This window comes from Leptidea sinapis, chromosome 17 (genome assembly GCF_905404315.1).
Source record: "Leptidea sinapis chromosome 17, ilLepSina1.1, whole genome shotgun sequence".
Taxonomy (NCBI): Eukaryota; Metazoa; Arthropoda; class Insecta; order Lepidoptera; family Pieridae; genus Leptidea; species Leptidea sinapis.
Genome location: NC_066281.1, coordinates 764,573 through 778,908, shown reverse-complemented (window position 1 = coordinate 778,908; position 14,336 = coordinate 764,573). Strand labels below are relative to the sequence as shown.

Below are 14,336 nucleotides of genomic sequence, written 5' to 3'. Positions count from 1 at the left end.
AAGTAGTCTCAATCTATATATATAAAAATGAATTGCTGTTCGTTAGTCTCGCTAAAACTCGAGAACGGATGGACCGATTTGGCTAATTTTGGTCTTGAATTATTTGTGGAAGACTAGGGCAGGTTTAAAAGGTGGATAAATAGAAAAGTGCTCAGAATTAAAAAAAAACACCAAATTTGTTTTTCCTTTGATGTGTCCCCCGTCGTTCAGAACACAAATTGAAAGAATAGTTTCAAATGAATAATTAATTACAATTTTTACGAGTACATTACTTTCTAACTTTCTCAGTAAAAATAGACTTAAACTTGATTTTATCTATCTATAGTTGGTAGATTAGCTACAGATAACTAACTATCTATCAGATTATTTTTATGTAGATTGATAAACCATATGTTTTGTAAATTTCTGATACTAACCTTAATATTTGAGATCCATTCTCTATGTCGATCGATACCTTAGACAAAGAGTGCATCCTTCTATCCTTGTGACTGACGATTACCATGCGATTAATTCTTTACTTCCGTTATCCTTTGTGATAGGGACATTTTAAGTTGCGTGCTCTTTTTCACACGCTTTTTATTAGCTTCACCTGTATGTATGTTTGTTTGTAACCGACTCATTTGTGCGCCTGTTTATTTTTTTTCAATATTTGTTTTGTATGGACATATTTTCTATGAGAGTATTATTTAACGTAGCGGTTTGACAGTTATTCTGTGAATTTCATTACAACAACAGGGTGCATATTTTACGAAATATTTCTTGATGTTATGATATACTATTGACAAATTCATAAAAAAACATTATTTTATTTGTTAAATACAGAACAACGTCTGTCGGGTCAGCTAGTATTATATAAAAATTTCGTGTCACATTGTTTCGCAGCGCTGAAGTCGTGAACTACTGAACCGATTTAATGAAATTTTGCACATTGTATGCAGATTGATCCAACTTGAGAGATACGATAGTTTTTATTTCGATTGATAATCGATGACCCTAATATTTTTTAATTTCAATTTTTTTTCTGTATAAAAATTCTTTGAGGTAAATTTTTGAACCAAAGCTTAACAGATCTGCTGTGACATTATTACATTACAAATAAAGGAAAAAACGAACTAATTATTGTAATGACTGAACTTCTACTAATTTCTTAAATGTTTTATATTTTGATATGATATATAGGTGTGAATTTGTTCAGGTGAAGCCGTTGTCAAAAAGTCATATTATTAGGGGTTAAAAGTATGTAATTGCCGATTTGTACTGAAAAATTTAAATTAGTTTTTTTTAATAAAACACATTTATTTAATCAGAATGATTATTATTATTATATATACATTGTTGCCATCTTATATGAAGGTCATTTATGGCTTTGCGATAGAACTGTGGTGATCTAGATTCGACAAACTGTGTGAAAGCATTTTGTACTGCCTCCTGAGAAGAAAAATTTTTTATCACGTAAAAAATTGTCCAAATAACGAAGATGAGAGTGATGAATGTTTTCTAATTGCAGTTCCTGTAGAGTTAACACGGTCTCGCGTTATCATGGAGTAGATCGATTCATGAGTCGGGGCTGTTTCACTGCTAGTTATGCTATTATTGTTCCGAGTTCGGCACAGTAGATATGTGTTGTTATTGTTTGACCAGATCAGGGAAAAGTATAGTGAATAACACCATCCAGAAACCACCAAACAGGTCACTTTACTTACCTTTTTATTGGTATGTTTTGCTTTAAGACGCTGTTACAACGTTTGACCTGGGGTCAGCGATTGCATTTTTCGCTTACGGCTATCGTAAAGAATCCACTTTTCATTGCATGTCACATTTCGATCCAATATCCCCTCATTTCTGTATCGATTCAACAAGGCATCACAAGTTTCAATTCGCATTTTTTTCTGCAGATTAGTCAAATCATAAGGCACCCATCTTTCATATTTATTTCATTTTATTGATTTGACGCAAGTGAGACAATATTGTTAGTAATGTAACGTTAAGCCATGCCGCTAATCACGAAATCGTTTAAACCAAAATCAAACGGTGCGTTCATTAGCAGTCCCCTCTCAAAACACAACATTGATTATTGCGAGCTGTTTTTGCCGCGTTAGTTCCGCGTCGGAAGTCGGAACTCGCATTCAAACATCACTCAAATTTTCAAGGTATCCATATTCCTCGTTAAAGCTGAATAAAAAAACAACTGAAAGTTGATAGTTAAATGTTTCTTCTTTCTCTTTTTTTTCTTTTATTTATACATTTTCATTTCAAGTTGGTTTCAATGAAATCAAACCTCTATTCTATTCTTCCTACTGTGGTTTCTGTGGAAGTAATACCACAAGACTGAATATTGGGAACGGCTGTTAGTCGATAACTTTGAAGTCACTCGTGGGTAGCACGTCTGAAATAACATAGGAACTAACAATTAATTTGTAAAAACGTTGAAAAAAACTATTTATTGTGTTTATTGCCATTATAGATTAAATTTATTCGCCTGACCTTTTGATCTGATTAATATTATGTTAAAGCAATCGTTGAACATAGCATATTTCGAAATGTATTTTACAACCTCCTGTTAAACTAACACGCCATGCAAACATTTGTTAAAAGCTGTAACGTTCTAGAACAACAAAACCAACTGTTGACTTTGCAAACTGCTCTGTTGAATAAACGAACCGTATATCAATGGGTAGAAAAAAATGTGTAACTGGTTTAAATTTAATTAAATTGCGAACAAACTGAATTTGTTGTAGTAAAATTGTTTGAAAAAGAGAGGCTGCTCTTGTGTTTCATTAAATTATTAGGTTATATGAGTATAGACGAACACCGTGTGTGAGAGAAATCACGAAAGACTCTCTTCAACAGAGACCGAGCAAGATAGAAAATGAAAGCGAATCTATTGTTACTGTAACCGATTTAGATTGACAAATAGGTCCTTAGTATTTTGAATAATAAACTATTTAACACACACATTAAGAAATCAAAATTGATCACCTATCAGTAGTATATTCTAATTCGGGAATTAAATCATATTTCAATTAAAAATATGTTTGAAAAGTGAAAATATGAATTAGTTTTCTGCAGAGAACAAAACGCGTTTATTAATTTAACTTTATCCGATTAACTTTATTTCTGCCGCCGAATTCCACTTTCAAACTAAACGCCATACACTTTGACATTCACACCATCTGGATCTGTGGCATTACAATAATTATTAAACTATCAAATGAATTTCTTTGTTCGGTGTAAATACGAAAATAGGTACGATCAAAAACAGCACGTACTACTTCATTAAAGGCTGGCAACGTCGCTCCGGCTATAATTATTTTCCACAATAAAAATTGTTTTTATGAGATGGACAGGGATTAAATATGTATTAAGTCCTATTAATATTATAAATGTGAAAGTTTGTATGTCTGGATGTATGTTTGAACTTCTTTAACGCAAAGACTACTGAATGCATTTTGATGAAACTTTGCAATAATATAGCTTACACACCAGAAAAACATGTAGGATATAATTTATAAAAATATTGTGTGAATTATCTATTTATTGAAATAAAATTGGAGTGTATGTTTGAAATATTGAAATAACCGTTTTTTACTAAATGTATATTATGAATACATATACGAACCGTATATGCACTGAAATAACATTTTTTACAATTTTTGTCTGTCTGCCTGTCTGTCTGTCTGTTTGTTCCGTCTAATCCGGCGACTTATATTGGCAGGTAGCTGATGTAATAAGGAGTAACTTAGGCTACGTTTATTTTAGAAAAATAAAGCAATGTCCAAGAAACGGTCTACTTCTAAAAATAATTTAAATGGCAAAACAACGTTTGCAGGGTCAGCTAGTATAATATAAATATAATTATTAGAATTATTTTAAAATCATAAAATAAATTTAACAATGTATTCATTTCCACCGTAATATTGGCGGTGGTATCCAAAGGAGCTACAACAAAATTTTGTAATATCAGATATTTAAAATTGATTGATTGAAATTGATCGATTAAAGAAGTTTCAGATTCTTGATTGAAAAACCTCACTATATGCATTATGTATGTTAACTCTGGGCGACAATTTCAGATGTAAAATTTGTTTTAAAATAATTTAGTTATTCATATTAATACATTTTGTTTGGTATAATTAAGAAAGCAAGTACATAAATAATTGGTCGGCTTTAGATAAATTTATAATGCAACAGGCTTAGTTCATATGATCTAATATATTTTGATAATAATTAATGCAATTACATATCACGAGAGAACTGTTTGGATTAACGCGCGACTATAATTAATTATATTAATTATAACATAATATTATTCATTTGCAATATGAAAACGTTATTAACACAGTACTGTTATCATATGGCTATAGTGTATTGTTTAATCTGTAAAATGTTGTTAATAAACAGTATTAAATGAATGGTGTTTAATTATTAAATATTTACTTACTATTTATAATAAGCCAGCATAAAATATAAGTTAAAAAATAAATTGTTGCTTGTCTCACCTTACTAAATATTTTATTCGTTGTAACCTATCCCAATGAAACTTTTTATAATGTATCCAAACTATATTGAAAAACACTTCTTGTCAAGTGTAACTGATAAACCTAAACGGTTTATTGGACTGAACTGATGATGCGTGGATTCAACTTTCTCGCTATAGATTGATCTGACAACTAATGATTAGGTACAAAGATATTCGAAACTCCATTATTTTTTTAGTAGTCGGCTATTTAACGCTTTTTCGGGCAAAGTCCACTAAAGACGACTTGCTTGGTGAATGAATGCATTTTATTGTAATTTATGTTATTACTTTATTAAAAGAAAACTAAAAAAGCTTTCATTTCGTGTTATTAACATCACCTTGAAGTAGTTTTTACTTCTGTTGTGATTTTGATCTAAAAACTTCATGTTTTTTCCAAAGCTATATCGGAATGATGTGAGCAGATTATTCAATGATTGCTGATGATGAAAGCTTAAGTCTTGATTAAGTGCACAACAAAATAAAAATATAAAAATGATAGTTTCTATAATATTAGACGTCAGAGATATGTTTCACGACAAATACCACCACCACCATAGTATTGTGATAAAATGTTTTATTTTATACGTCTGTCCAGCGGAACATTTAGTTTTAAAGTACATTACAGAGACCAATAACGAATTCGATTCCCTTTACATTTTTAAAAGTATTTGAATAGAAACGTAACTTAAATATTTATTTTATGTAAATACTGATATTGCTAAATATATAGTTACATTTCAGTAGCTTTTATGAACCGCTTTATTTTTACACAAATAAAATTTGAAAAAACAAAATTTTTATGACATCGTTCATAAAAATTTGGGGGATTCGAACCCACGACCTCCGGCGTTCCGTGCCGGTGCTCTAACCACCTGAGCTAACCGTTCGAGTACATAAAATTCTGTTTGCTTTGTTCAAATCTCAGGTTGTGGCTTCATCTACAGGATCTACTTTACAGTTGATAACCTGCTCAACCCCAATATTTGCATATTAGGAAATTGACTTGGGATGTCACTCTTGTAAATCTAAACAATATGTTATGTTTTTAAAGTGATAACCCTCACTTCTAGGATTAATACAGAAATAAAATTTGAAAAATAAAATTTTATGAACGATGCGGGATTCGAACCCACAACCTCCGGCGCGGGCGTTCCGTGCCAGTGCTCTAACCAACTGAGCTAATATTTTTATATACTGCTTTATTTTTCACAGTTATTTTAAAACATTATAAATCTTCACGCGCCACCATCTGTCGATCAGTTAGTGCCGAGTGGTCCCAGCGACAGGAAAGCGGCGGGAAAAAGTAATACGCCCTACTTTTTCCCGCCGCTTGCTCGTAAATATTATTAGAAAAGTAAAAATAATGTGTCGCACAAGGCTCGTTAATCCTCAGCGAATCTTATCGAAGAGCACATAATATTATACACATAGATGAACAGAGAATATTTAATACATTCGAGCATTTCGCTTCGCAGTAGTTTTGAATATTTATGGTAGTTGATGTTGCTGTGGTTTCCTGAGTAACATTGAGCAAAATTGACAGAGCTTGCTTTGCACTTACCGGAGAAAAGTCTTGATGTGTTCATATAAAATAAAAGTTATTGTAGGGGTACGGGTATGTATACGGGTCGCTCCCAGGCGTCCCGGATTTTTTTTTAGAAACAATCTAGTTCTAAAAGATGTTTGAGACGAAATATCTAAAAAAATATTATTTTCAACATTATCAAAATATTGTCGATGACAAATCGTGATAACTTAAATTACTTTTTCTGTATACAAATGATAATAATATGTCCATAATATTTTAGTTTACTCAATGTCTCCACAGTTTTGCCCATATTGTAATTTTTGGAGTCGGTGTCATCCAAGATAGGTTTGTTACTACATACATAGTTATAGGTGAGATGTGCTTGAGTCGTGAGAAGGCGAGAGGCGAGAGTGGGTCGCAGGGGAAGGACACCGATTCCAAAAATAACAATAATCGTAACTAGAATTAGATTAATTAATTAGATTGTATAAAAATACGCAATTATTTTTATACCTTTTAGTGCACATTATATCTATTATTTTGGAATAGTATTTATGAAAACGAGTGTTTTTTTGTTAAATTTTTTTTTTGTTCTAGACGAAGCTGTCTAGAACAAAATAATTTCCCGCTCAAAGTCACGCGTGGCGAGTTTACACTATTAACGTATCTGCTATTATTACACTTGGCTTCAAAACTATCAATAGGTTTGCATAGGAGGTATATTAAATTAAATCTTTATTAAGTTATTTTATACTTTTTAGTTTTTGAAGTCGGTTTTTTAAACTTATTTCTTTATTTTTACTTTTTAGTGTCTGTAATTATTTTTTCTGTAAGCTACAGTAGGATTTTTCTAGATTACATCAGGTAAACTATTAAAATTCATTGCTTTTTACTGTCATATAATATATAGCATTTTTTTAAGTAGCTACGAGTAAGCCTTCGAAAGGTCTCGCGCGCCTTAAACAATATAGAAGTATAATATCTCAAGAAACTGGAACAGAGAAAAGGGATCGACTCAGAAAAAAATTAACCTAAATGAATACTCCTGAAAAAGCTGTACACAAACTATAGTTACATCGTCTACGTAAACAAGAATATTCATAAGTGAAAACTACTCGGCAAAAATAAGTCAAATTTTTAATGGTACCAAATATTCTGCATCAAACTAAAGAGTCATGTAAACCCGATCATAAATCTAAGCGTCATCCCCGTACATACAAAAAAAATACCAATCGGACTGAGAGCATCCTCCTTTTTGAAGTCAGTTAAAAAAAAACTTTCGCAAACTGACTATAAGTGCAGTAACAGATATTGATGTGTGGGAAAAAAAACTTTGTGTTTTAGAACACTAGAAAAAAACTAAAGCAGACCGCTATGAAGGTAACAGTAAAAACGCTAGAGCAAGAGAGAATAGATCAGAGGAATGAAATCGATGAAGCCTTTGCAGAGGTCTAGCAAACAGACCAAGTCAATCTTATCAAGTTACTCACTAGACTCATTACCAGTTATTATTATTATCATGTCTCCAAATAATGGCTAAAACAATTACTTTAAGATGAAGCTACAAGATAAGCATCTCATTTGTTTGATAACAGTCATCATTATTATTTTAGTACCACAAGCTCTGTTCAAATGTAGTAACATTCAGAGAAACTCGCGCTAACGTAGAAGTTTAAATTCAATCTAATAGTTGTGCAATAAAGTTGAAGTGCCCGTTTGTGAAGATAACGCTAAAAGCCAACATTTCTCGTCAGCGTGAATTTTGCTAAGCCCTGGCTACGCGTCAAGCACTAGAAAACTGCTCTAATGACATCTCCACTTCACAAAATTTTTAGCGATCAAAAAGAGTTTAAACTAAGCGACGTCTATCTGGATGACAATATTTGGAAAAGCAAATTTCGTTCAGGTTTTTATATATTCCAAAAACAGTTAAGAGTACTTTCAGAACACGTTTCATTACGGTTTTTATGTAAGCAAGAAAATTCCTTTTGAAACATGTAAAGAACATTTATTTCAAGGCGGAAACAAAAACATATTATTTTTATTTTGCTTAATAGACTGACATCAGTTCGATTCAAATTTCCATTTTTAAATAATAGTTTGCTTAAAAATGATTATTATATGACACAACTAGGAGAGCACATTGTGATGTAAAATGAATGAGTAGAAAATCACAGCTTTGTATACACTGTAGATTATTTCATTATGTTTATGTAGTAGTATAGTCGGCCAAAGAGTAGATTAACCTATTTATAATTTTAGATGAGGCAAACGGGCAAGAGGCTCACATGATAGGAAGCGGTGAGGCAACCACCTTAAGACATCCGCAAAACCAGGCCCAATAGATATCGCTTGTTCCGGACTTGAAGTTGGGAGTGTGCTCTAAGCTTATTATTGGCATTTTGATGTAATGTCCAGTGACGTAAATTCGGCTAATGGTATCAAACCGAACAACTCTCCAGAGCATTCCTCGTTATATATGGCGGTACAAGATGCAGAAAGAATCATAATATCTCTATTCAATGCACTACGAACCTTATGTTCCCAAGTAAGTAAGATTACAATAATAAAATTTTCATGAAAAAAAAAACAATAATTTATGCAGTGATTGGTTGAACGGCGAAGGTAAGAAATGATAACATGTCGATTAGGTTAAGATATATATTAGTTAAAATATTCAGAAAATTTTCAACCTGTAATTAACCCTATGGAAGAAGAAAAAAAGAGATGCAAAAGAACTCGTGTTTTAGCCCGAAACTTACCCGGCGTGAGTTGTGGGTGAGTTGGCTATCTGAGTTCTGAAGAGAGAGCCAAAATAAAATTTGGTCAAAATTTGGGCTGACCCTACGGAAGACAGGTATGTTTTGACAAAATTCAGAAATATTCAAATAGTTGATAATTAATATCAAATTACACATGATTAATAACTAATCCGTTTCCGCAGTGATGGTAAATGTTAAAACTAAGTGTCATTTCCTTGGCCTAGTTGATTAAAGAGATTTTGATTTGAATTAATTACGTCCTGGATTGCTAAACCTTTCTGTTAATAAATTATAAACGATAGAATACTTAAATTCAAGTCAATCGAAAGAAATATATAAACAATATACGTTCAATGTCGAGCACAAATGAGCTTTCTTTATCAATATTTTCACAAAGCTGTGTTACGAGTTCACAACACGAGACAGATTATAATTTCCTCAGAATATCACGTGAAATCGAAACAGGCTCTGCCAAAATGAGATACCAAATCAGCCTCGTAGATTATAATCACGAAAGGCGTGAGAGTCCTTTAAGCTCATAAATGTCGTAACTTCGCTCTAATAAAACCTTTAAGGATATTGTGTTATGAGCAAATGAACCAATAAACCTTTCTATTTTGCTATATTGTGTTTTTCTTTTACCGTTAACAATATTGTGGTAAATAGTGATGCTTGCTTCACTCTATTTTCCTTTTACACTAACTAAAAGCTTATGGTTTTTGTGTTATCTTTTTTTGGCCTTACAATAGATTTAACATCTACTTGACAAGAATGTAAAAACTAATCGAAGGCTAACTTTTACTTTTAATATCTTTAAAGAATATGACTTTACTAATTCAGTATCTACAAGTATATACAAAATCTATAATGAAATTTATGTATACATTAGGAGATAGCCAAAAGAACGAACGAAGCCAATTTATGTTACAGAAAGCCTGAATGTATGTAGTCTTCTAAAGAAAGTATAAGTCAAATCATTAATCAATTTAAGATTAGTGTTGGTCGTAATGTACTATCAATTGTTATTCCAAAATTTTAAAATTTGTACAGTATAGTTAATATTTAGATAAGTGTTTTTGGAAATCTGTACAGATTATCTAGTACGTTTCGTTATAGTTGAAGTATTGATACAATCGTTCCAAAAACAAACACTCAAGCGTGGGGTTCTCATAGTGGTAGAACTTCACCACCACACATACAGTAACTGAGGATTCACGAACTAAATTTGAGCGCTTCGCTTCACCTTAGCATATAGGGACATAGTTTATATATTTTTTAATCAAAGTTACTCTTGGGTTTTGTTATTCTCATTATATTGTTACTATTTATATTTATTTATTTTTTGACTTACTCGTGAAAGGCATTGAGTATTTGACGTTTGAGTGTTTTTGTTTTATCACTTTACATAATATTGTAATTGAAATGATTTGTAAAATAATGAAGATGTAAATGCTGATTTAAAAGAGTCTCTTGCCACTTCGTCTTATTAAAACTCTAGCTTTTACGAAGTGGTAGTAAATTTAAAAAGAAAAGAAAACTTCTGACATCATGTCATTTTGTCAAGATTTTTATTCTGGTGTAATCTGGGGCATGTTCCATATTTAGGCATTGTTTTTATACGACGTGATTTGTGTATATATCTAAAAAGACATTGGTTTTCATATACATATATATATAATATTATATGAATTTGGAATTTATGTTTACTTATAATTAATGATAATGCAGATTCACGATCGATTTCCGGGTGACAGGTTATCTGAATTCTAAATAATATTTAATTAAGATTCTATTTGGAATGCAACCGTTAATAATATTTTAAAAAACAGAGATCTGCTAGAGACTCTGATGCAAGGATTTAAAATGTCTACTACAAAGTTCTTCAGAACGCAAATACTATTATTTTTATACTCTTTGATTTTGAATATCGAGACAATCGTTCAAACCAAAAAATAAAATGTAATCTTATAGCCAAATTACAGCTTCATATGTTAAGAAAATCGGATAGTTAATACGATGTAGATAACTCTACAAGAACTGCAATTAGAATCCTCCGTATTCGCCAGACGTCGCTCCAATCGCTCGCAAGGAATAAATGACCTTCCTATTAGATGGCAGCAATTCATAGGTAATGGTAACTATTTTGAATAAATAAATAGGTTCAATAAAAAAAAGTGAATTTCGATTTTTCGAATCGGCAATTTCATACTTTAACCCCTAATATTTAAATAGTAAATAATAGTATTCTTAAACTATATGTTATTTTTAAGATGAAGTGATTAAGTTCCTCCGGGAGTTAATATACAATTTGGAGCAAAACTCCGGGTTGATGACCACTAGCGCAGTTTCGAATTCCATATCTTCCATAAATTTTGTTAAAAATTAAATTTGTATAATTAGAAAATAACTAATTAGAATTGTAATTAAACATGACACTATGATATCAATATTATTTGTCAGTTTTCGGATTATTTTATTTTATGATTGTAGGACTATTGTAAGTTTTGATTTGCTTTTGCGTGCTAAAATCAATTTAGTATTTCATATTAATTTCAAACTGTGTCTTACACGTCTTCCTGATAAAAATAGTGCTGAAAGACGGACATTCGGTAAAAGAAATGAACCGGTACGGATTCTTCTTTCAAATTTAAAATCTTATATCCCGCTTATAGAAATTTCCGCTTAAAGAACATCAAAAATGATATGAAAAAGCCTATTAATAAATTTGCTCTTTTACGAAAAAGTTTGACCCATGTGCTCGCTCAGTTGTAATTCAGTTGTTAATAAATACGGGAAAAGTTCGCATTACATGTCGACTGTCGAGTTGTCACAACTTGGGTTGGATGGAGGATCTAATCGGAATTGTAAATGTAAACCTGGACACAGAACGTGACATGTGATGCAGCTGTTTTATATAGCTTTGGAGAATACACGAAAGACATACGTTTGACAAGTTTCTAAAAAATATATGATTATAAAATGAATATAAAAATTTTTGAAAACAAAATTTTATGATCGATGCGGGACTCGAACCCACGACCTCTGGCGTTCCGTGCCAGTGCTCTGCCAACTGAGCTAACCGTTCGAGTGACATATCGTCATAGAATCTTGTATGATTTGTTCAACTCTCAGGTTGTGGCAATATATTGCAAGTCTGTGTAAGTATATGCACTTGACTCTCGACTGCAAAATGTTGAAACCGATGAAGAAATTTTCAAAATAGCCAAACAACGTTTTAAACAATCACAAGATCTTAAACAAAACAAATACATCAATGACACTTCAGGAAAATTATTAACTACAGACAAAGACATATATAACAGGTGGCAGGAATACTTTCAAAAACTACTAAATGAAGAATTTCCACATAGTCAAATATCGCTTCTTTCTCCAATTTCTGGCGCTATAGAAGCCATTGCACCTAGCGAAGTTACAGCCGCTATTATTGCAATGAAAAATGGCAAAGCAACAGGCCCGGATGAAATACCTGCAGAGCTATGGAAAAAAGCAGGTGCCTATGGTGTAAAATGGCTAACAAAACTATTCAACCTGATTTTATCTAAAGGAACTATGCCAGACATGTGGAGACTGAGCAACATTTTACCATTCTACAAGACTAAGGGAAACATAGCAGAGTGTGGAAATTACAGAGCGATCAAGCTAACGTCACATACCCTTAAGATCTGGGAAAGAGTTATGGTCAAGAGATTGTATAAACTCACAACAATTTCACCAAATCAGTGCGGCTTTACTGCGGGAGTGGCCACTATTGATGCAATACATATCTCGAGGATACTAATGGACAAGTACAAAGCCCTTAAAAAGGATCTGCATATGGTCTTTATAGATCTGGAAAAAGCTTTTGACCGATTTGGCAAGCACTCAGGGCCCAAAAAGTACCGGAACAGTACATAAGTATCATTCAAGACATGTATAAAAACGTAACCACCCGAGTTGTGTCACCTGCTGGCATGAGTAACAGCTTCGAAGTGAAAGTCGGCGTTCATCAAGGATCTACACTCCCCTGCTATTTAATATCGTCATGGACTACATCACCAAAGATCTCCAAAAACCGACCGTGGACACTTTTATATGCGGATGATGTAGTCCTAGTAGAGGAATCACTGCTGGAACTTCAAAGAAGCCTCGAAGCATGGCTGATAGCATTGGAGGGAAAAGGTCTAAGAGTGAGCCGACAAAAAACTGAATATATGCACTGCAATTTCACTGAAAGCGACACATATACCCAGCCACCACCCACAATCGAGGGCAACCCCTTGAATAAGGTAGACGAATTCAAATATCTCGGGTCCATTATTAACACAAAAGCCAATATCGAAAGTGATATTCAAAATAGAATAAAAACAGGATGGCTGAAGTAGAGATCTCTTACCGGTGTTCTATGTGACGCAAAAATGCCAATTAAAACTAAGGGCACCGTGTACAAACGCGTAGTGAGACCAGCTTTGCTCTATGGATCCAAATGCTGGGGAATGAGAAAGTGTGACGAACAAAAAATGCATGTCACCGAAATGAAAATGTTGCGATGGTCTGGAGGTGTTACACGGTCAGACAAAATTCGTAATGAGTATATCCGAGGCACCTTTAAAATTACACCAATACATCATAAAATGCAGGAAGGCCGATTACGCTGGTATGGACATGTAATGCGTAGGGACGAACACCATATGACGAGACGAGTCATGGATATAGATGAGGCAAAGAGAGGCAGAGGCCGCCCACCAACTACCTGGACTAGAACAGTTAAGAAAGACATGACGATGCTAGGCTTAACGCCAGTAATGACCCAAGATCGCAAACAGTGGCGATCTTGTATCAGGAGTGCCGACCCCAAATAGGGAATGTGCCAGGGGATATATATATGTGTAAGTATATGTACCCTTTTATAATTAAATAAATTAAAAGGAAATTGTCATTATTATTGTAAGAATAGTTTAATTTATATTATTCGAACATTTTTATGCTTGTAATGTTAACTTAAAAACACAGGGATCAAAGATAAGGATAGTCAAATGTACGTTTTGAACACAGGTCGGAAATTTCCTCAATCCTCATGAAATTAACACTAAGGAGCAGAGCATAATTGAAATATACTATTTAAATATAATTGAAATATACATTTAAGCACTTTTGTGCTTGTAATGCTAAATTTTAAATAAACGTTTTCAAATCACAAATGAAAAGATTAAAGTTAAAATATGTACGTTTTGTATCATCATTCTACAAGCGACTCATATACAAATATTTTCAAGTGAATGAACCCCATGACATTTTTATTAGATTAGAAAAAAAATGTCTGAATACAGTTATTCATTTATAGTTGATATATAGTGCAGATTTTGAATTTCTTTTCTGTTTTTTGTAGGGTAACGTACGTAAATAAATTAAAATACCATGTTGTAAATGTTTCACAATAACTACATAATATATTTTATTTAATGAAGAACAATTTATGAAATAGAATGAATAATATTACGCTTATAAAATAAAAATGTCAGACACTTCT

At 32.5% G+C, this 14,336-nt stretch overlaps 1 protein-coding gene and 1 long non-coding RNA gene across 3 annotated transcripts in view; one reads left to right on the top strand and one right to left on the bottom strand.

The window, feature by feature from the left end:
* LOC126969107 (protein slit) overlaps positions 1-14,336 on the bottom strand; it is a 185,548-nt gene that overhangs the window by 59,721 nt on the left and 111,491 nt on the right. The gene's annotated exons all lie outside the window — the stretch shown is intronic.
* The window catches only part of LOC126969112 (uncharacterized), a 50,414-nt gene continuing 44,903 nt past the window's right edge, over positions 8,826-14,336 (top strand). The window contains exon 1 of the long non-coding RNA XR_007730349.1: positions 8,826-8,904. This is a non-coding gene — a long non-coding RNA (uncharacterized LOC126969112). The remainder of the gene's footprint in view (positions 8,905-14,336) is intronic.